General features: G+C 39.8%; 1 long non-coding RNA gene across 2 annotated transcripts in view; it reads left to right on the plus strand.

Moving 5' to 3' along the window:
* Positions 1 to 23,620, plus strand: part of LOC135708067 (uncharacterized) — a 72,275-nt gene that overhangs the window by 40,118 nt on the left and 8,537 nt on the right. The window lies entirely within an intron of this gene.

Here is a 23,620-nt window from a genome sequence, read left to right on the forward strand (position 1 = left end):
CAGCCTAGGTTCATTTAGAAAAAATCTTCAACGATATCGACGAGATGTCTTCAAAATTTCCGGGTGGAGGAAATGTTAGAAATCAACAGAAATTCGTGACAGTTAAGAGAACATCATTCTATTTGTAAGACCTTCTTGAAAGTAAGAGGAGCGTTGTAGAATTTCAAGGAACTTCATGGTTCTTCAAGAAACATCGTGGAACTTTTGAAAACTTCATAGGCATTAATTGCATGCATCTACCTGTTGGAGACTGAATTTAGGTACCTGTTTAGGTAAATTGTGACATGGTAGTGGATACCTGCTGATTTTTAGTACCTATTTATTAGTATATAACTCGTAGATAAAAGATGGATTCTTCAGTGGTGTTGAGTACTTGGCACTGATGAAGTCCGCAAGTAGTAGAAGAAATACGCGTATTTGTCAAAAGATAAAATATTATAAAGGAATTGAAAGGAAACAAACCAACCCACCCAAAGCTCTTCATTAATTGAACTTTGTAAAAGCTCTGGAAACTTTCAAGAAGTGCAACAAATTTTATAAAAAAAACAACTAACTTTGTAAAAGCTCAGAAAACTTTGTAAAACTCTGTAAACTTCATAGAACTTCAGCGAATGTTGGAGAACTTCAGCAAGTTTTGTATAAGTTCAGAGAACTTTGTAGAGCTTGTAGACATTGTTGAACAAAAGCGAACTTAAGAGAAATTTTGCGAATTTTGCAGATATTCGGAAATTTCGTTGACGTTCAGGGTTATTTCATTAACTACTATAGATTTTTAAAATTTTAGATATTCAGAGGACATCAAGGTTCAGCCCTGAATTCGTAGAGCTTTAGACAATTTTGAAGAAATTTTGGGTGGTTCTGGAAAACTATGTATAACTGGGAGTCCAAGTGGGAGTCAACAAACCTAATGAAAGTTCTTCTTCTAGCTTCAGGGCACTTCTTAAAACAGAAAATAACTTCGTAAGACTCCTTAACTTCTTAAGACTTACAATTAAAAAAAAAATATGGAACTTTCTAGGAGTCCAGCAAATTTCATAGGACTTATGAGAACTTTGTGGAAGCCTTGTGAATACTTCATTGAAGTGCTGGGATTTTTTTTAATTAAATTAACTTAAAAATCGTAGAAACTCAGTGAATTTCTTAGAAATTCAGGATTTTTCTCAGAAGCTCAGGAAGTATTGTCGAAATTCAGCATAATTCTTAGAACTTCAGGATTTGATTTGGAAGCTTTGGGAATTTCAAGGAAAAGGTTCTAGGTCTTTCCTGATGTTTGGAGAAAGTCCCGTCACAGAATTTGGTTCCCTTTCCGATTGAGAAAATGAAGCGTTGATGAAATTTCCTTCTCCATGTCCATATAAACACCTCTCACACCTGTGCGCAAGTCATGGAAACTTCTCCCGGAGGACAAGCTTAACCCTTTCCTATTTCCCCAGCACCAACGATATATCCCGATCCGGCACCTCGGGTGGAAGATCGTTAGCCCGAACGTTTTGAACATGAGTACCTCAATTGCTCCGGGTTATACAGCAATGTATACAGCATTTGAACTTAATGAAAACCACCTTCTCCTCTTCAATCTGATATGTTGCTTCCATCTCAGCGGGATTGACATCCAGTGCCTCCACAAAACCACCAATGGAGGGCTTCGCTATTCATGTTGGGAAGTGTAATCCAATGGTGTTCTTCACTATTTGGAAAATTTTCAATTTGCAATGGTTCATTTTGCAAAAGGTCAATTTAAAATTGGTCAATTTTCAATTGGTCAATTTTCGGTTGGTCAATTTTTGATTGGTCAATTTTCAATTGGTCAATTTTCAATTGATCAATTTTCAATTGGTCAATTTTCAATTGGTCAATTTTCAATTGGTCAATTTTCAATTGGTCAATTTTCAATTGGTCAATTTTCAGTTGGTCAATTTTCAATTGGTCAATTTTCAATTGGTCAATTTTCAATTGGTCAATTTTCAATTGGTCAATTTTCAATTGGTCAATTTTCAATTGGTCAATTTTCAATTGGTCAATTTTCAATTGGTCAATTTTCAGTTGTCAATTTTCAATTGGTCAATTTGCAATTGGTCAATTTTCAATTGGTCAATTTTCAATTGGTCAATTTTCAATTGGTCAGATTTCAATTGGTCAATTTTCAATTGGTCAATTTTCAATTGGTCAATTTTCAATTGGTCAATTTTCAATTGGTCAATTTTCAATTGGTCAGTTTTCAATTGGTCAATTTTCAATTGGTCAATTTTCAATTGGTCAATTTTCAATTGGTCAATTTTCAATTGGTCAATTTTCAATTGGTCAATTTTCAATTGGTCAATTTTCAATTGGTCAATTTTCAATTGGTCAATTTTCAATTGGTCAATTTTCAATTGGTCATTTTTCAATTGGTCTATTTTCAATTGGTCAATTTGCAATTGGTCCATTGGTCTTTGTCAATTTGCAATTGTTCAATTTGAAATTGGTCAATTTGCAGTTGTTCAATTTGTTATTGGGCAATTTGCAATTGGGCAATTTGCAATTGGTCAATTTGCAATTGGTGGATTTAAAATTGATTGGTAATTGGTCAATTTGAAATTGTTCAATTTGCAATTGGTCATTTTGAAATTGGTCAGTGACCAATTGCAGCATTTTGCAATTTGCCAATTTGCCGTACGTCAATTGCAGCTGATAAATTTGCAATTGGTCGATTTTCCTTTGATCAATTTGTAGTTGGTCAACTATCAATTTTCAATAAGTAAATTTGCAATTGTTCAATTTGAAATTGGTCAATTTGCAATGGGTCAATTTGCAATTGGTCAATTTGCAATTGGTCAATTTGCAATTGGTCAATTTGCAATTGGTCAATTTGCAATTGGTCAATTTGCAATTGGTCAATTTGCCTTTGGTGAATTTGCAAATGGTCAATTTGCAATTGGTCAATTTGCAATTGGTCAATTTGCAATTGGTCAATTTGCAATTGGTCAATTTGCAATTGGTCAATTTGAAATTGGTCCATTTGCAATTGGTCAATTTGCAATTGGTCAATTTGCAATTGGTCAATTTGCAATTGGTCAATTTGCAATTGGTCAATTTGCAATTGGTCAATTTGCAATTGGTCAATTTGCAATTGGTCAATTTGCAATTGGTCAATTTGCAATTGATCAATTTGCAATTGGTCAATTTGCAATTGGTCAATTTGCAATTGGTCAATTTGAAATTGTTCAATTTGCAATTGGTCAATTTGCAATTGGTCAACTTGCAATTGGTCAATTTGCAATTGGTCAATTTGCAATTGGTCAATTTGCAATTGGTCAATTTGCAATTGGTCAATTTGCAATTGGTCAATTTGCAATTGGTCAATTTGCAATTAATCAATTTGAAATTGGTCAATTTGAAATTGGTCAATTTGCAATTGGTCAATTTGCAATTGGTCAATTTGCAATTGGTCAATTTGCAATTGGTCAATTTGAAATTGTTCAATTTGCAATTGGTCAATTTGCAATTGGTCAACTTGCAATTGGTCAATTTGCAATTGGTCAATTTGCAATTGGTCGATTTGCAATTGGTCAATTTGCAATTGGTCAATTTGGAATTGTTCAATTTGCAATTGGTCAATTTGCAATTGGTCAACTTGCAATTGGTCAATTTGCAATTGGTCTATTTGCAATTAGTCAATTTGTAATTGGTCAATTTGTAATTGGTCAATTTGCAATTGGTCAATTTGCAATTGGTCAATTTGCAATTGGTCAATTTGCAATTGGTCAATTTGCAATTGGTCAATTTGCAATTGGTCAATTTGCAATTGGTCAATTTGCAATTGGTCAATTTGAAATTGGTCCATTTGCAATTGGTCAATTTGCAATTGGTCAATTTGCAATTGGTCAATTTGCAATTGGTCAATTTGCAATTGGTCAATTTGCAATTGGTCAATTTGCAATTGGTCAATTTGCAATTGGTCAATTTGCAATTGGTCAATTTGCAATTGGTCAATTTGCAATTGGTCAATTTGCAATTGATCAATTTGCAATTGGTCAATTTGCAATTGGTCAATTTGCAGTTGGTCAATTTGCAATTGGTCAATTTGCAATTGGTAAATTTGCAATTGGTCAATTTACAATTGGTCAATTTGCAATTGGTCAATTTGCAATTGGTCAATTTGCAATTAATCAATTTGAAATTGGTCAATTTTCAATTGGTCAATTTGCAATTGGTCAATTTACAATTGGTCAATTTGCAATTAGTCAATTTGCAGTTGGTCAATTTGCAATTGGTCAATTTGCAATTGGTCAATTTGCAATTGGTCAATTTGCAATTGGTCAATTTGCAATTGGTCAATTTGCAATTGGTCAATTTGCAATTGGTCAATTTGCAATTGGTCAATTTTTTTTTTTTTTTTTTTCCTTGGATTTGTTTTCCGTCGATCTTGTTTTCCGTGCTGAGCACCAATGCTACCGACGCCAGGAAGGCAGCTCCCACACCTGGACCCTACCTATCGACCCATCAACTCATGAACCGGGGACCAACGGCTTTACTTCCCTTCCTAAGGAAGGCGTGATCAGAGATGTTATGCCTCAGAACATCCCGGCGGCGCCGACTGGGATTGAACCCAGGCCTGCTGGGGTGAGAGGCAATCACGCTTACCACTACACCACCGGCGCCGCTATTGGTCAATTTGCAATTGATCAATTTGCAATTGGTCAATTTGCAATTGGTCAATTTGCAATTGGTCAATTTGCAATTGGTCAATTTGCAGTAGGTCAATTTGCAATTGGTCAATTTGCAATTGGTCAATTTTCAATTGGTCAATTTTCAATTGGTCAATTTTCAATTGGTCAATTTTCAATTGGTCAATTTGCAATTGGTCAATTTGCAATTGGTCAATTTGCAATTGGTCAATTTGCAATTGGTCAATTTGCAATTGATCAATTTGCAATTGGTCAATTTGGAATTGGTCAATTTGGAATTTGTCAATTTGCAATTGGTCAATTTGCAATTGGTCAATTTGCAATTGGTCAATTTGCAATTGGTCAAGTTGCAATTGGTCAATTTGCAATTGGTCAATTTGCAATTGGTCAATTTGCAATTGGTTAATTTGCAATTGGTCAATTTGCAATTGGTCAATTTGCAGTTGGTCAATTTGTAATTGGTCAATTTGCAATTGATCAATTTGCAATTGGTCAATTTGGAATTGGTCAATTTGGAATTGGTCAATTTGCAATTGGTCAATTTGCAATTGGTCAATTTGCAATTGGTCAATTTGCAATGGGTCAATTTGCAATTGGTCAATTTGCAATTGGTCAATTTGCAATTGGTCAATTTGTAATTGGTCAATGTGCCGTACTTTAATTTTCAGCTGATAAATTTGCTATGGGTCGATTTGCAATTGGTCTATTTGTTATTGGTCAGTTGTAAAAAGTTTAATTTGCAATTGGTCAATTTCCCGGACGTCAATTTGCAGCTGTTTAATTTGCAATTGGTTGCCTTCGATCAATTTGCAATTGGTCAATTTTCAATTGGGTTAGTTACAATGTAAATTTACATTTGGTTTACTTGCAGTTAGTCAATTTGCAATTGGTTATTTGCAATTTGCAATTAGCAATTGATTAATTTGAAATTGGTTAATTTGGTCATTTTGCAATTGGTCAATTTTCTGCACGTCAATTTTCAGCTGATGAATGTGCAATTGGTTGATTTGCCTTTGATCAATTTTCAGTTGGTCCATTAGCAATTGGTCAGTTTTCAATAAGTAAAGCTGGAATTGGTCAATTTGCCCTTGGTTAATTTGCCTTCGGTCAATTTACCTTTCATCAATTTGCAATTGGTCAACTTGCAATTGGTCAACTTGCAATTGGTCCACTTGCAATTGGTCAACTTGCAATTGGTCAACAGGCAATTGGTCAACTTGCAATTGGTCCATTTACAATTGTTCAATTTGCCTTTGTTCAATTTGCAAATGTGCCGTACTTTAATTTTCAGTCGATAAATTTGCAATTGGTCGATTTGAAATTGGTCTATTTGTTATTGGTCAATTTGCAAATGGTCAATTTGCAATTGGTCAATTTGCAGTTGGATCAATATCAAATTTGCATTGGTTAATTTGCCTTTGATCAATTTGCAAATGGTCAACTTGCAATTGGTCAATTTACAATTGTTCAATTTGCGTTTGGTCAATTTGCAAATGTGTCGTACTTTAATTTTCAGTCGATGGATTTGCAATTGTTCAAGTTGTTCAATTTGTAATTGGTCAATTTGCAAATGGTCAATTTGCAATTGGTCGATTTGCAGTTGTTCAATTTGTAATTGATCAATTTGCAATTGGTCTATTTACGATTGGTCAAATTGCAATCGGTCAATTTGCCGTACGTCAATTTGCAATTGGTGGCCTTTTATCAATTAGCAATGAGTCAATTTTCAATTGGTCTATTTGAAATGGGTCCATTTTAAATTGGTCAAATTGCAATTGGTCCTTTTTAAATTGGTCAAATTGCAATTAATCAATTTGCAATTGGTGTTTTCGAATTGTTCCCACTTGATGTGTCAAATATAACTTAACATTTTTTCGAACCTAGTTGCTTGTGGTCTCATGCATTTCCCCAAGCATCAAATGTTTACGGTGAACACTTCCTGGGCTTCTGCTAAAACGCCCTACGAAGCTTTACAACAGGGCTTTAGCAAACTGGCTGTGTTGTGGTTGTTGCAGCCGCCTTGCATGTGTGGCTTTGTATTTAGTTAAAGTGAACTAAAAAGTTCAGCACAGAGTATTACGTACACGCAGCATGAAACTAGATCAACCATCTACACAACAGAGTACAACGCGAGGTGCAGTGCAACACTTTCTGTAACCATTCTACAACCACCAGCGCTTGCCCAACGGGGATCAAATTAAACTTTGTTCGGAAAGTTTTATGGTGCAACTCGAATAACGATGCATGATGGCGCACACTGGCGATCAGATTGCCCGCTGGCTGTCTAGGAAATGCGGTAGTTAATCATGGGAAATGGCTTTTTATGGGCTAGTGCTGCTCGTCATGATAGGGGCGACTTGCTGCGGTTCAGTTTGAAAAGCTGCCGTAAGCTTCAACACGGTAATCACATATATCACTGCAATTTTATAATTCAGAAATGAATGATCAGAAATAGCAAAAACAACTTTGGCATAAGCACCCATTTTCGTCATATCTAGCAGAAACAGCAAATATACCAATGATTTCGATAAAGCAACAAAAAACACGAAAAAGACGAAAATTTAAAAGAAGAAAATTGAATTCAAATACAATCCACACTTCAATGTGCCACACAATCACGACGGCAACTCTCCGTCATCAGCGAGTTGGATGTATGGGTAAAGTTTCCTGTGCGTCATATTGCTACACGAGCTCACTTCTGGAAAGTTTTGCCACCTCTCAGCATCTGAATCGCACGTGTCACACGTGTGGGAAAATAACAACAATCAACAAACAATTACAGCAACCAGCCATTCTGACGATGCCTGTGAAGCATATGTTGCTTGAATAGAAGATCATCGCACTTTTCGCCGACTGCTACAAGAACAGAAGCAAGTCTGCATGTTTGTGCTTTTCGGAGAACTCGACTAAACAACTTTTTCCCGTGCATATGGAGAAGGGGTGCGAGTAGGTACGTACAACTTTTGCCTTTCTTGAAATAGGAAACTTCTCTTCGAAACTATCGAAGGACCGCTGACAAGAGAACGCTACGGGAAAATGTGTGGAAAGTTAGTTTTGAGTAGATGACATAGAAGCGCTGCGGGGTGACAGTTGTTCAAGTTTTGGAATTTTTCCCAAAGTTGGCAGAACATCAAAGAAATTCACTATGGATTCAATTCGAAGAAAACGGTGGACAACATTTGAGGTGTTTTCATCATATCTCTGGAACCAATTATCCGATCGTGGTAAAATTCAAAAAGGTGCCAAATGAACACCGCTCTTACAATAATCCAACAATAAGATGCTGTGTTTCGCCATTGTGAAGCACTGTTTTTCAAACGGTGCATGACATTGTTCTTCCCTCCGTCCCCCTCATGTTTCCAAAAGCTCTGCACAATAACAACAAAACAAGACACTCTGCTGGCGACGTGAAGTGTGAACCAGACACGTGACCTTTTCAAGAAAAAAATGACACTCACCGACGACGCCGACGACGACCTCAAGTACAAACAAATTTGTTAACACCAGAGTATCATCGAAAGCTCTTCCTTGATGCTATCTAAGATGACGATGATATGTGATACTCAGCATCATCGTCACCATGAGTCGGGCCTGGTAGATGCGGAAGAGTGTTGCATATAAATAACTCTATTTACTAATTTATCAAAGTGGCATCACCTCTCATCAGGCAGGAACTCAATACTTGCTCTGTACCTACGTGGCCTAAATGTGCTACTCATGCAAACTGGAAATGGGGTTCAGGAAAATTCTCAGACGACAGCACCATGGATTCTACTGCTTGGCTGAGGGCGTCTATTGTGATCAAATATGGAACATCATAAGTAGGTGGGGTGCGAATGCTATCGCTTTGTCATTGTGTCATGGCATGAAAGAAAGGAATGCAGATGCTGTATCAGGTTTGATTAAAGCACTTTAGTAAAAGTATAGACGATTGTCACCACAAAAATGAAAAAAAAAGTTGTTCCAATCGAGTGCATTTTGAGGGTTCGATTGGAACAAATTTTGACAGATGCTCATACTTTTACTTAGGCTGTGTTCCATTTGGCGAATTTTCACTTAAATTTAACAGGTGGAAAATTTTCAAATAAACCTTTTATTGTATCAGACTTATTTCTGACCGACCAGGAATCAATTTTGACAAACACATTCTCGAACATCGGACGATCGACATAAGCGGGTTTTTCGAATATTTTAATTTATTTTCGAAGTGTCAAATTTAAGTGAATTTCAGCACATGTAGGCAACATTTTATACCGTGACAGCGGGCTCAGCACAGCAAAATAACCGATTTGAGCCCGGGACATGCTGCCTGCTGTTAAACGCTGTTGTTGGTATAGGCCTTGTCACTGACCTGGTGAATTTTGACTTTAATTTGACATTTCGAAATTGACACTTGTCAAAATTGATTCCAGGTCTATCAGAAATAAGTCTGGTACAAAAGCAGGTTTTTTTGAAAAAATAAAATCATCTGTCAATGTTTGTTCTCAACCAGTTTCCAAATCTATTTTATAGATTCGCGCCGAACCCACCATTCTGGTACTACAAATGAGTGCTATACAAATGTAGTAGTACTGGAAATAAGTAGAATAAAAATTAATTACGTTAGTAGTAGTAGCAAATTAGGTTAAGAGTTAATTGAATTATTAGTAATAAATCATTCCAAATTGAGCTATCCAAAAAACCAGACCTAAAGTGTATCCCAAGTAAAACTTAATAAATCCAAATCCAAGTTGCAAAGTGTTTCCTTTCAAAAGAAGAAGTGACTCCTAGTGGCGGTTAGTCGCAAACCTAAAAGTTCGGTGCAAGAATCAATCGGAGTGTTAGCCGATGCTCACACCCCCACTCAGCATAGTTACAGTGCACATTTGATTTTCCCGACGGTTAAATTTTTAACGGAAATCACGAACCTGCCCCAACATTTTGGTGCCGTGACCAAGATTTCCTTTCCGAATACCAATCCTTGGGCCACTTACGAATCGTTCCAAGCAGCGAGCCCGAGCCTTCTCAGGCATTCTACATTCCTCACCACCCTGTCGTGAAGGAATCAAGCACGACAACGAAAGTGCGCGTTGTGTTCAATGGATCGATACATTCATCATCTGGATACTCCTTGAATGATGCTCTCTTGGTAGGGCCGGTAGTGCAAGACGAACTACTCGCCCTCATCCTTCGTTTCCGCAAGTACCCAATTGCACTTGTCGCAGACATTGAAAAAATGTACCGCCAAATTTTAGTCGATCCTAAAGACACTACCCTGCAGAGAATATTCTGGCGCTTTGTCCTTGGTGGTCCCATCGAAATATGTGAACTGCTTACGGTGACCTACGGTTTGGCATCTTCATCATTTCTCGCCACTCGTACCCTCAAGCAACTTTACGAAGACGAAGGGCAGAATTATCCACTAGGAGGACCCGCATTGCTCAAGAACTTCTATGTCGACGATTACATAGGAGGCACCCAAACCATCGAAGAAGCAATCCAGACTAGGAAAGAACTGGACGAATTACTGGCGAAAGGTGGATTTAAGCTACGAAAATGGTCCTCGAGTAACCCGCAAGTTTTGGAAGATCTCGATCCGTCCCAAGTTGAAACTCAAGCTTTCCTGAAACTCGATCCCGAGAAACCAATCAAAGCTCTTGGTGTCAGTTGGGTACCCCGAACCGACCAACTTCGGTTTGACTCCACTCCCATCGAAAACAAAATTCATCCAACAAAACGTTCCATTTTATCCAATGTTTCCAAGCATTTCGATCCCCTCGGCCTTACCGCTCCAGTCGTTATTCGTGCTAAGATGCTCCTGCAAGAGTTATGGCTACACCCATGTGGATGGGATGACCAGTGGATAGCTTATTGCTCCGATTTGCCGAAGCTATCCTCCTACGCAGTAAGCCGATGTGTGTTTCTCTCTAACGCTACTGTGCAACTCCACACCTTTGCTGATGCATCCGAGCAAGCTTACGGTGCATGCACTTACGCCAGATCAACTTTACCCAATGGCCAAGTACACGTCCAGCTGCTCTCCGCAAAATCCAGAGTCGCTCCACTTAAACGCCTATCGATACCACGGTTGGAACTTTCGCCACACGTTTGGAAAACTTTCATCGCTAATCGTGTGTTCGAAATCCAAACCACCACCCAAGGATCGCAGTGGAACCATATTGCAGGAATCCAGAACCCGGCCGACCTGATAACGAGAGGAATGAAAGTGGATGAGTTTTTAGGGAGTGATCTGTGGCATAACGGTCCATATTGGCTTCGTCTCTCACAGGGAAAGTGGCCAACGTCAACAATAGAGTTGAAAACCTCTGATGAGATTTTGGAACGACGAGTAACGGTGGCGGCCCTTCAGAACATACCCGCCGTGAACGAAATATTCCAGCGTATATCATCGTACCAGCGACTGCAACGTGTAACAGCGTACTGCTTACGGTTCATCAACGCATGTCAGCAGCGAGAGTCATCTGATCGACCAGCAAGCAGCAGCATACTCACCGTGGAAGAATTATCGCAGTCTCGCCTATAACTTGTAAAATTGGCCCAGGAGGATTCGTTCACCGAAGAAATCAGGAGTTTGAGAGCAGGGAACCCAGTTTCCAAACGATCAACTTTGCGCTTGTTGAGTCCATTCCTCGATTCTTATGGCATTCTCCGAGTCGGAGGCAGACTAAATCTTTCTGAGCAGCCTTACCTTACCAAGCACCCCATCCTACTCCCCAGTTTCCATCCGTTCACACGTTCTGTTGCTACCGATTACTACCTCAAACTGTTGCACGGTGGCGGCCGTGTAACGTTAGCAACAATGCGACAAGAATATTGGCCAATTAACGGGCGACGATTGATGAACAGCATTATGCGCAACTGTTTTCGATGCACGCGCGCATCTCCTACGCCAGCCACACAACAAACAGGGCAGCTACCACACCGAAGGATCACACCGAGTCGACCTTTCACCGTCACTGGCATCGACTATGTTGGACCGGTGTATCTAAAACCACCCCACAAAAGAGCATCGACAATCAGAGCATACGTCAGCATATTTGTTTGCTTTGCAACGAAAGCGGTTCACATAGAACTAGTTAGCAACCTCTCTAATGTCGCATTCCTTGCCGCTCTACGGCGATTCATATCACGCCGTGGACGTCCGACCCACATATACTCCGACAACGGAAAGAATTTCGAAGGGGCACGAAACGAACTGCAACAACTCCACCAACTACTGCACCGTGAGCAATCATCCGGAGAAATTGCTACATTCTGCGCGACAGACGGGATCCAGTGGCACATGATACCGCCGAGAGCCCCACATTTCGGTGGGCTATGGGAAGCGGCTGTTAAAACAGCGAAGAAACACCTATACCGATAACTTGGGAACATCACTCTTTCTTTTGAGGACATGTCAACAATCCTAAAGCAAACCCCACACGCATCAATATATTGACGCGAAGGGGAATTATTGACAATACTATTGGTGATGTGAGTTCAGAAATATTGTCAATCTCGATGTATTGACGTCAATATAGAATGTATTGACAATACGATTATTGTCAATAAAAGCAATCGTGTAGGGTTCACTTAACGCAGATCGAGGCTTGTATGAATTCGAGGCCTCTTACCCCGATGACTGAAAACCCGGACGATTTGGCAATTCTTACTCCAGCTCATTTCCTTGGATCTTCGCTCTCTGCTCTGCCCGAAGCTGATGTCACTGTGGTTCCTCTCAATCGACTCGATCATTATCAGAAGCTTCAGGAACGAGTTCAAACATTCTGGCATCTGTGGCGGACGGATTATCTACAGGAACTGCAAAAAGAAGGTAAGCGAACAACACCGAACTATGCTTTCCAAACCGAAAAAATGGTTATCGTCGTCGATGAATTCCTTCCACCCGTTCGATGGCCGCTGGCACGAATCACCGAAGCACATCCAGGGAGCGACGGACTGATCCGCGTCGTTACACTTCGCAACAGCAAGGGAATCATCCGAAGACCGATCACCAAGGTTTGCCTACTTCCCTACGACGACATTGAGCCTGAAGATTAAGAAATTAAGAGTATTTTATGGAAGCACGAAGTAAATTAGCATAAGATTATGCAATCTCGTTGAACTATGTAAACATTCAATCCAGTTTGACAGGAGGTAGAACAGTTGAAATTAGGAATTTCAGGTGGCGGCGATGTTTGTTCTCAGAACAAACATCGCCGCCACCGGAAATTCCTAATTTCAACTGTTCTACCTCCTGTCAAACTGGATTGAATGTTTACATAGTTCAACGAGATTGCATAATTTTATGCTAATTTACTTCGTGCTTCCATAAAATACTCTTAATTTCTTAATCTTCAGGCTTCCAAATCTATTTTATAGATTCGCGCCGAACCCACCATTCTGGTACTACAAATGAGTGCTATACAAATGTAGTAGCAACAATCAATACGAAACTAACGATTTTAAATTGGCTCACTACTTGACTAGCCTATTGGTCCCAAGCAAACGATTAACGTATCCCATTCTAGTCGAAATTCTAGTACTACGCAATGTTTGTTTTGACTCGCTATGAAAGTTTGACAGATAAAATGAAGGGTTATTGGTTTTTCCTATGTTTTGAGGGGTGAATCGTTAGCTCGGGACCGAAGAGAGTACCAGAGCTGAGCCAAAAAGTTGAGCACGTTATTTCAGGACCTTCTAGTCTTAGAGTTACCTCTATGGTAGTAGTACTGGAAATAAGTAGAATGAAAATTAATTACGTTAGTAGTAGTAGCAAATTAGGTTAAGAGTTAATTGAATCATTAGTAATAAATCATTCCAAATTGAGCTATCCAAAAAACCAGACCTAAAGTGTATCCCAAGTTAAAACTTAATAAATCCAAATCCAAGTTGCAAAGTGTTTCCTTTCAAAAGAAGAAGTGACTCCTAGTGGCGGTTAGTCGCAAACCTAAAAGTTCAGTGCAAGAATCAACTGGAGTGTTAGCCGATGCTCACACCCCCACTCAGCATAGTTACAGTGCACATTTGATTTTCCCGACGGTTAAATTTTTAACGGAAATCATGAACCTGCCCCAACAGTCAAATTTAAGTGAAAATTCACCTGACTGTGTTGCATCTTAGGAAATACATACATATACAGATGCTTAACACGCATATGAAAAGGTGGAAAAAGTGGTTGTCACAATAAAGGGTGATACGGTCAAAATTTGGTCAATATCAACTTGACGTATTTCTTTCAATTTTGCATTTAAAAAACCTGAACACCCCTCATTTTGAAGGTGTGTGTGTGTAGAATGTTGCTCCTATTTTGATTTTGGAATTCAGTCTTCAGTTGTCAAACTGCCGTCCAAGCAAGAAGAGCAGCGTATCAAAATTTTGCTCGCGCATCGCGAAAATCCGAGCTACTCGCACGCAAAGTTGGCAAAATTGCTAAAAGTTGCCAAATCAACCGTTACAAATGTAATTAAAGTGTTTGGGGAACGTTTGTCGACAGCCAGGAAGTCTGGATCGGGGGGAAATCGAAAACCGGAAGCCGCTGAGACGACAAAGAGAGTTGCCGGTAGTTTCAAGCAAAACCCTAACCTCTCTCTCCGAGATGCCGCAAATAAGCTGGGTGTATCGTCTACAACCGTGCATCGAGCAAAAAAACGAGCCGGACTATCGACTTACAAGAAGGTAGTGACTCCAAATCGCGATGATAAACAAAATACGACGGCCAAAGCGCGATCCCGGAGGCTGTACACGACGATGCTGACGAAGTTTGACTGCGTGGTAATGGACGACGAAACCTACGTCAAAGCCGACTACAAGTAGCTTCCGGGACAGGAGTTTTATACGGCAAAAGGAAGGGGAAAGGTAGCAGATGTTTTCAAGCACATGAAACTGTCAAAGTTCGCAAAGAAATATCTGGTTTGGCAAGCCATCTGTACCTGTGGCTTGAAAAGCAGCATTTTCATAGCTTCCGGAACTGTCAACCAAGAAATTTACGTGAAAGAGTGTTTGAATAAACGTCTGCTGCCTTTCCTGAAGAAACACGGTTGTTCCGTACTGTTTTGGCCGGATTTGGCATCTTGCCATTACGGTAAAAAGGCCATGGAGTGGTACGCCGCCAACAACGTGCAGGTGGTTCCCAAGGACAAGAACCCTCCCAACACGCCAGAGCTCCGCCCAATTGAGAAATACTGGGCTATTGTCAAGCGGAACCTAAAGAAGACCAAAAAAACTGCTAAGGGCGAGCAGCAGTTCAAGGCAAACTGGCTTTCTGCGGCGAAGAAGGTGGACAAGGTGGCTGTACAAAATCTGATGGCAGGGGTCAAGCGTAAGGCCCGGCAATTCGGATTTGGAAAAGCGGAAGCCTAACTGAATATTTTTCCTGAATTTTATACTAATTGAACTTGAAAAAGAAATTTAATTTGATTTTTTAAATAAACGATTTCACCGATTTACACGCGTTTTCCCTTGACCAAATTTTGACCGTATCACCCTTTAGTCACACTCAGGGCCCTACATTTTCGAAGCTCTAAAATGAACTCGTGTTTTGTTTCTCTCATACATACGTGTTCGACGCTTCATTTCTATAACGCCTAGCTAGACTATCAGCAAGAAACGAAAATAAAAAAGCAGGACGCTTAGAAGGAAAGGCTGGCTGTGGAACTTCTCGTCGTTGCTTTGCTCATCGCTTTCAATGTAACTAACGTCGATTTTCTAGTTAAACGAACCTCATTATGGCTTTCGATCCCCTTTCACGAAAACTCTATCACCGATCTTTCAATTTGTTTAAAATGCGTTATGTCCCGTTTTTGATCTTTTTTTTTAGATAAATATATGGATGGAAGATAAATTAAAAATATAACGTGTAATCTTCACGTGTTTTCACGTGAGAAATGCTTTAAATGTGTTATTTCATTTTCCGTCATATACTTCATGAAACCTCTGTTGATGTGTTTCATGAAAGAGAAAACTATCAAAGTCGAGCGCTCTTTCGCTCATCCGTTTCAACGAAGCTTGAAAGGAAGACCAATGGAGCGACGGGAGAAAGAGAGACAAGCGATTGAACATTTGTTTGTGCACGCCGACTGAGGTTCTAGAATGCTGCGAAGCTGTTCAACTTTAACAGAAAAAGAAAGCCAGCAGTCTCTTCGTCGCATCGATTTGGTCGATTGAAGCTGATACTGTGACGCCCTGGTCACACTAACCTGGGAAGTTTGAAGTGTTGTAAAAACGTGCTCAAACCGGTTTGGACAAATCTGTCGATGGAAATAGATAGAGCAAGCAAGCAGCAAGTAAATGTAAACAAAGAAACACGTCATACACACTAATCCAGGCCTCCGTCGTTCGGTAAATTTTGAACTACAGAACTGTTCGGTAAAAGTTTAAAAATCAGTGAAAATTCCAATTATTAAAAAAAATATCCCGAACTCGTACAAAAGTTGTTCAGTTTACCCCATTTATTGATGAAAAATAAAATTTATAAATTTTCTTGATTTCTCACGTGTAACAGTCATTTGAAAATTTTACCGAGTTGTTCTGCTGTTCAAAAACCCGTTAAATTCCTACCGACTTCGGTGATCTGAATTAAGTGTGTATGTGTTCGCAACGCTGAGAAAATGCTAATAGAAGCGTGGACGCTGCTTAAACGGACGAGATTACGTAAATTCCCCTATGTAATTTTAAGTTTAAAGTTCCAAATACAAAATTTACGACAAATTGCAAATTGATCAACTGAAATTGAACAATTCAAAGGTGACCGAATTGTCAAATTGCCTTTTTTCTCTGCTGAGATTCCTCTAGTTGGAGCAGCTAGAGTGTGTTTTATGGTTGATAAACACTAAGATTTTGGTTCCGTGTTCGGTAAATTTTACCGAAATCAGAACAGCTGAATGTTCGGTAAAACTTTGACCTTCATTTTGAAGGCTATTGAATTTGAAAATAATTTTAAAACATGTTCAACCTTGTTTAAATGATCAAATCTTGTCATTTTAGTGGATATTTAGTTCCAAAGTAGCTGAAAAGCAATTGAATTGAATTGCATAAATTTTACCGAACAGTTCAGCTATTCAGATTTCGGTAAAAATTACCGAGGTCGGCGATAATTTCTAAGTGGTAGGGGTTTACGCTGCTGAGTGAGGAACGAAAGGCGAGAGTGCTGTTTTTAACCCTCCGTTACTCGCGCTGTTGTACTTTGTACAACACACATAAGTTTTCCATTGTGATTTTGTTGCTGACTTACCATTCGATCTGAAACCAACGAGTATTCATCAAAAAACTTGTTTTGATCTAAACAAGGTAAACTCTTGTTCACCAGCCAAAAAGGCTTTGACCTCCTGAACAACTTTGTTGTAGACAGTAACTTTCTATCTGGTCAGGATCTCGAAACAAACCACATGCGAGAATTTCACGTGTGTTCTAGCGCTTCGTAGTGAGAAAATTTTGAACTACTGTTCACTAGCAAAATCTATCTGATCAGAATCTCGAGATAATTTACATCCGAGAATTTCGCGTGTATACTAACGCCACGTAGTGTGAAAATTCTGAACTATTGTGCACCAAGCAATAGACATTGACATCATGCACAACTTTTTCGAAGATAGTAATTTTCTACCTGTTCAGAATCTCGAGATTAACATACGCGAGAATTGTACACGTTTACTAGCGCCATGTGGTGAAAATTTTTGCGAGAATTGCATGTGTACCGGAGCAAAGTAAGAGATCAAATTGAAATCAGAATTTGCTGTTATGATGTAACTTATTTTGAATACTCCATTTGATCTCATTTTGGTTGACTTAACGGTTAACACAGCAAAAATGAGAGCAAAATTTTACACTGTTGAATCAAATGGAAAACTAATTCTGCTTTCAACGAAATCAATTTGATTACTGATTTTGCATTCATAATGTTTGACTGAATATGGGCCTGTCGTAAATGGTTAGCATCCCTGCTTCTCACGCTGAAAGATTTGAGCTCAACTGTCACCTTGGGCTAGTCACGAATGACCTAAAATGTGTTAAACAAAACAAATAAACAATAATCGTTAGTTCAACGACAGATGAACTTAAATCAAATTTTAAACAAGAAATTAACAGCAGAACTTCAAGTTAAGTTGCTTTGATTTAAAAAGTCTTGACTGCATAATGAAAGCAAAATATGATATCAGACTTCTGTCGCGACAATTGAAATCAAAATGAGTTTTCATTATGATAGGCACTGCAAACTTTAATATCGATTTGAAAAGAGGGTGGGCTCTTCTACCCACTCATTGGGACATCCTCCTGTTGGATGGCCTGTTTTTTACCGGTTGTTTGATTTTGTTTTTGGAAGGAGATTCTCTTTTATCGCTTGGAAGCACGTGGGGGATGTTGCCCACGGATTCACCCAAACCGTGTTTAGCCCTTCATACAGTGGCAGGTTGAGTACAATTAGAGGTTATTTAACTTGTTCAAGTCGAACAGCGAGGATAGTACAGAGTGTACCGATAGTTGTCTTGCTACAGTGAGTGGTAGTTGCATATCATTTCATATCATATCGAAAATCAGGATGCTCAGAAAATATTCCAAATATCTCCAGGTAATCATAGATCATTCTGAAGATTTACAACGGCTCTTCAATTCAAATCACATCTCCCTGCTATTCTGTCAAATACAGGATTGCTTAGAAATCTTCTTCTGGCCAACATTTCAAATCACATCTCTCAGATATTCTCTCCAATAGCAGGTTCCTCAGATCATCACCTATATCACCTTATTTATGTCCACCAAGCACAAATTAGCTCAACATGGTTAGCGTTGAATTTGGCCTATACTTCTTGTTTTTATTTAATGAAATCCACTTAAGAAAAAAAATATATATATTGCTCCGCATATTTTTTTCATAAACCGATGTCCGCCATCGTGGATTCAAAAATGGCGGCGTACGTTGAATTTTAATATCTACACGTCATCTTCGTTCCAAAAATACCCATATTGTTGCATGGAAAGGATGATAGAAGGATAGAGAATGTCAACATAGGGAGAGTGAGCGCGAGTGTCTTGCACACTTAGTTTTTTTTTCTACCGAGCTCGGCTGTGCAAATCTCGGCAAAAATAAGTTTCACTGACACGGCGATGAAAAACTACCCAAAATTAACTGCTTTTCCCTCAATTCCGGGGTTCAGCCCAATAACCCAGATTTGAGTAAATCGCATATAGTTGTTTCCATTTAACACCAGCAAAAGAAAAATTACCTACTCTTAAGTATATTCTACCCAAAAATAAGTTTAATTCACGTAAATTTGAGAACATGCAATTTACTCAAAAGTAACTTATTGGGCTGAACTATATCGTTGGGTCGAATCTCTCGTTCCTTTTTTGATGTCGGCGTTGGTTACGCTTAAGTCGAATAGGAATCGTTACGCTAGATTTTATAGAAATTTTGATCGATATTCAACGTTTGTTCTCTGTGGTTCAGGTTGTTTTCAAGCAGTGTTGTCATGGTAAATTAAGAACTGGTTACTTACAGAGTTTTCATATGAGTGCTCGATCATCTCAAATCCATGCACCCCTTTCCAGGGAGACCATAATTGTGATTTGGGAATTTACACACAATTTAGTTCTCCATAACTATTTAAATAACCATAACTAAAGGATCATATTTGGCAGACGTTTCGGTCTTTGGACTTGGCCTTACTCAGGGGACATACATTTATCCCGTCTTTCGTTCAGCGCTAACAATTTTACTATCTTAATCTAAAACTAGCCCTAACGAAGATCTCATCCCTTGGATCGAAACGTTGACGGTGATAAAACTGTAATCAGTACTTTTTCTTGTAGACTGATTAGCGGAAAAAATGAAGAATTCTTCTTGATTTTTCTATACGTTTCTGGGTGATTCCCTGAAGTTAATGGAATTGTTCTAAAGATCTCTTATATTCAATGAAGTTCTCCAGATCCCCTAATTTTCCTGCAGTAAATTGAACTGCGTTGGACTTCTTCGGTCTTTGCAGAAGCTCCCGTAATTTTCCTGAAATTTTTGATACACACTATCATGAAGTTCATGTAGTTCGCGTTTGGTTTTTAACGTTAGCAGTTTAGCTCGTGCCATGCTCTGTGTGTGCATTTTCTTCTTCTCTTTGCTTGCTGCGTGCTGGTGCTCCGCCTCCCGCACGAAAGGCGCTTATCGAGTCTCGTATATCGTCATCGTGTTTGTGCGATGAGGTTGTGTGTTCTCATCCATTCTCTGCTTGAACGTCAAGCAGTTCAGCTCGGTCTTTGCTCGCTTTGTCGAGTTGTTCGATAAATCTATAGTTTGTTACAAGGACGCTTCGTCGCACGTCGTGGGCTGTGTGCCGAAATCTTCAGCGGCAACGGGAGAAATTTTGTAGGTGCCAACAACGAACTACAGCATCTTGTCCGAAGCAATGAGCATCACCGATCAATCACCGAAGAATGCGCCAACAACGGGATACGATGGCGTTTTAATACTCCCAAAGCCTCACACTTTGGAGGTTTGTGGGAGGCAGCTATTCAGTCCGCTCAAAAACACTTCGTTCGAGCTGCGGGAACAATGAAATTGGGTATGGAAGACATGCAAACTCTGCTAGCACAGATCGAGTGTTGCCTTAACTCGAGACCGTTAGTACCTCTCAGCGATGATCCCACCGACTTCGAGCCCCTCAGTCCAGGACATCTCCTCACTGGATCGTCTCTGAAGGCCGTTCCAGATACTGATGTCACCACCATTCCATTCAATCACCTGAGACACTTCCAACAGCTTCAGAAACTACTGCAACAATTTTGGCAGCGATGGCATATCGAGTATCTCTGCACTCTTCAAAGTCGCTCCAAATGGATAAATCCTCCAGTACACATCCAAACGGGCCAGCTTGTGCTTCTGAAGGAGGACAACGTAGCACCTATCCAGTGGCCTACTGCTCGGATCGTCGATTTGCATCCAGGGAAGGACGGCATTACTCGCGTCGTCACATTGAAAACACCAACAGGACAGTATACTCGACCGGTTTCGAAAATCGCCATTCTGCCAATTCCTCCTTCTGATATCCAGTGAACAACATCAAATGAAGCAGAAATCCATCCACAAACGTTTCCAACGAAGAGCACCTGAAATAAACAATTACAAGACAAGGGACAACAATCAATGCAAAACACCACCGCCAACGCAAGCATCAATTGACATTTCTCATCACAACATCGAGTTGATCGACAATCGACGTGGGGACAGCATCATCATCTTGGACATCAATTAAACAGTCAGAATGCGATCTTCGAAGGGGCCAGTATGTTCGCATATGCGAGCAGAGACACCTATACGTCAGTGGGCATCATCGATCATCAATCTCGCCATCAAACTACCACTCCCCGTTCATCGATTATGGGATCGACCGTGCAGCAGAACTGTGCGTTTATTGACGTTTGTGCAGTTCCGACTGTTCCTTCTCTTTCTTCCGTTAACTGACAGCTATAAAAGGAACCGCCGCAGCATAAATAAACCTCTTTGGTTGTTCTACCATCACATAGACGGAGCCCTTATCATCAGTGCCGAGTGGTTGTTTTCCGTCGATCACCAATGCTACCGACATGCCTGGAAGGCAGCTCCCACACCTGGACCCTACCTATCGACCCATCAACTCATGAACCGGAGACCAACGGCTTTACTTCCCATCCGAAGGAAGGCGTGATCAACTGGAATGGATTACGTTAATCGATTTGCTTGGAACCAATAGGCTAGTCAAGTAGTGAACCAATATTAAATCGTGAGTTTCCACCGGTTGATAGTATACCATTTCTGCACGATCTGTTTGCGCTTTTCCGGGAAATGCTATGGATTGTCACGGAAATGTAAAGAACCGACACTTGCGATACACAAAACTGTTGGACGAAATGCAAACAATGACGCAGCGTGATAATCAGCTGTTTAAACGTCATATGAAACAAGCAGGGGTGTTGCAAAGTCGTGTTTAGACATTCTGGGACAACCAATATTAGAAAAAAAAAAATTCTTGGTCACAATCGCACGGTTTGTTTTTCCCGAAATTCCCTTTTTTCACCGAATTTTCGGGAGATTTCCTGAAAAGCCACCCAAATCACAGACAAACGGCTCAAAACGTCCGAACGATGGCCTTAAATTATGCAGTTCTTATTCTCGCTGAATGGTATGCAGTTTCGTTATGATCGCTTCCGAGTTCTTAATGGCCACCCACATTAGATCCGAATTTGACGCGTTGCGGCAAAGTGACAGCTAAATCTATTGTATAACTATCAAATTTTCATCATCTCAACGCAAACTGATCTAATGTGGGTGGCCCTTTATTTGTGAACGACGGCAGTGAAAAATAAGAGCATGGTGGGATAGAACAGTCGACTAGGGGTTCAGCTTATCAGGGTCTGGGTTCAACCACAGAGAACAGACGTTGAGGCTCATACGCTCATACTAAATTTCTGTAAAAACTTTTGTCCTTGTCGACTGAAGCGCCACCAACGCAGACTTCCCCACTTAAAAACCCTCTCTGACAACATGATGGCACTGAAGTTGCACAACTTACACTAGACACTAAGTGCCGAGTGGTAATTTTCAACCGAAAATTTATCGACACTGGCGCCAAATTGGTCGAAAGTGGAAAATTTATAGAGGAAATCAGGAGATGCTAGCGCTACGTAACGGCGTCGTTCGCACTTTTCTTTACACAAGTTTCTGGTGGAAGTTGGACGTCTGTACCATAGAGGTAACTCTAAGACCACTGGGTCCCGAAGAAAATCATTATTATTTTTGGCTCACTCAGTACCAGAACAACGGTCCCAAGCAGTCCCAAGCTATTTCACTCACCCCTGCATGTTCTGCATGAATCCACACACCCCTGATGTTATCTGTCAAACTTTCATAGCGAATCAAAACAAACATAGTGTAGTAATAGAATTTCAACTAGAAAAGGGTACGTTAATCGTTTGCTTGGGACCAATAGGCTACTAAAGTGGTGAGCCAATTTAAAATCGTTAGTTTCGTATTGATTGTTGTCTGTACTCTGTGGATATGCTGATTGCAGAAAAGTGTTACCCCTACTCCAGTGTCAGTTAGAGGCAACTGAATTGCATGTAGGCACATATGCAGCTATATTACAATTATGGGCGCTTTTGACTGGAAGAGCATGTATTTGAGGGGGGTGGGGTACGCACTTCTAAAATCGGCGAGTTTTCAAGTACAAAAACTTCACCCAAAACATTAAACGTCTAAATATTAAAACAAAAGTTCTAGTACTACTTTCCTTCTTAAATGACAAATTATCCTTATGAATCTTGGAATTTTTTTTTGTAGATATTATACAGGGTGTCTCCGTATAATCCGTACAACAAAATGGAGTTGAAATTATCTTTTATTGACAACTTTATAGAAGAAAACAGTCTTATTTGTTCATTTCAAAATGGCCGCCCCGTGCTGACATAAACGCCTTCAAAGGTTTCGAGAAGTTATCTACGATGGCCGCAATTTCTTCTTCAGATATTCCTTCCCAAGCCTTTAGAAGAGATGCTGTCAAACGTTCCAGTGACTTATGCGGGGTTCTGCAGGCTCTTGACTCCAAGAGTCACCATACCGAATAGTCAATTGGATTGAAATCCTGTGAGTTGGAAGGCCATTCTTCTTTTGTCAAAAAGCTCGGAAAAGGCGTTCACAGAGACTAATAGCATAGAGGTAACTCTAAGACCAGGGGTCACCTTGCGCATCTCGAAACGAAAGACTTTTTGTACGAACGCTTGTATGAAAAAGTTTTTCGTTTCGAGATGCGCAATGTGGCCCCAGAAGATTCCGAAGAAACGTGCTCAACTTTTTGGCTCAGCTCTGGTACTCTCTTTGGGCCCCAACATTATCCGATGCATCCCTCGAAACATAGGAAAATCCACGAACCCCTCATTTTATCTGTCAAACTTTCATAGCGAATCAAAACAAAAATAGTGTAGTACTAGAATTTCGACTAGAATGGGGTACG

The sequence above is a fragment of the Ochlerotatus camptorhynchus genome, unplaced genomic scaffold, assembly GCF_037179485.1.
Source record: "Ochlerotatus camptorhynchus isolate MF236.1 unplaced genomic scaffold, CSIRO-AGI_Acam_v1.1 ptg000325l, whole genome shotgun sequence".
Classification (NCBI taxonomy): Eukaryota; Metazoa; Arthropoda; class Insecta; order Diptera; family Culicidae; genus Ochlerotatus; species Ochlerotatus camptorhynchus.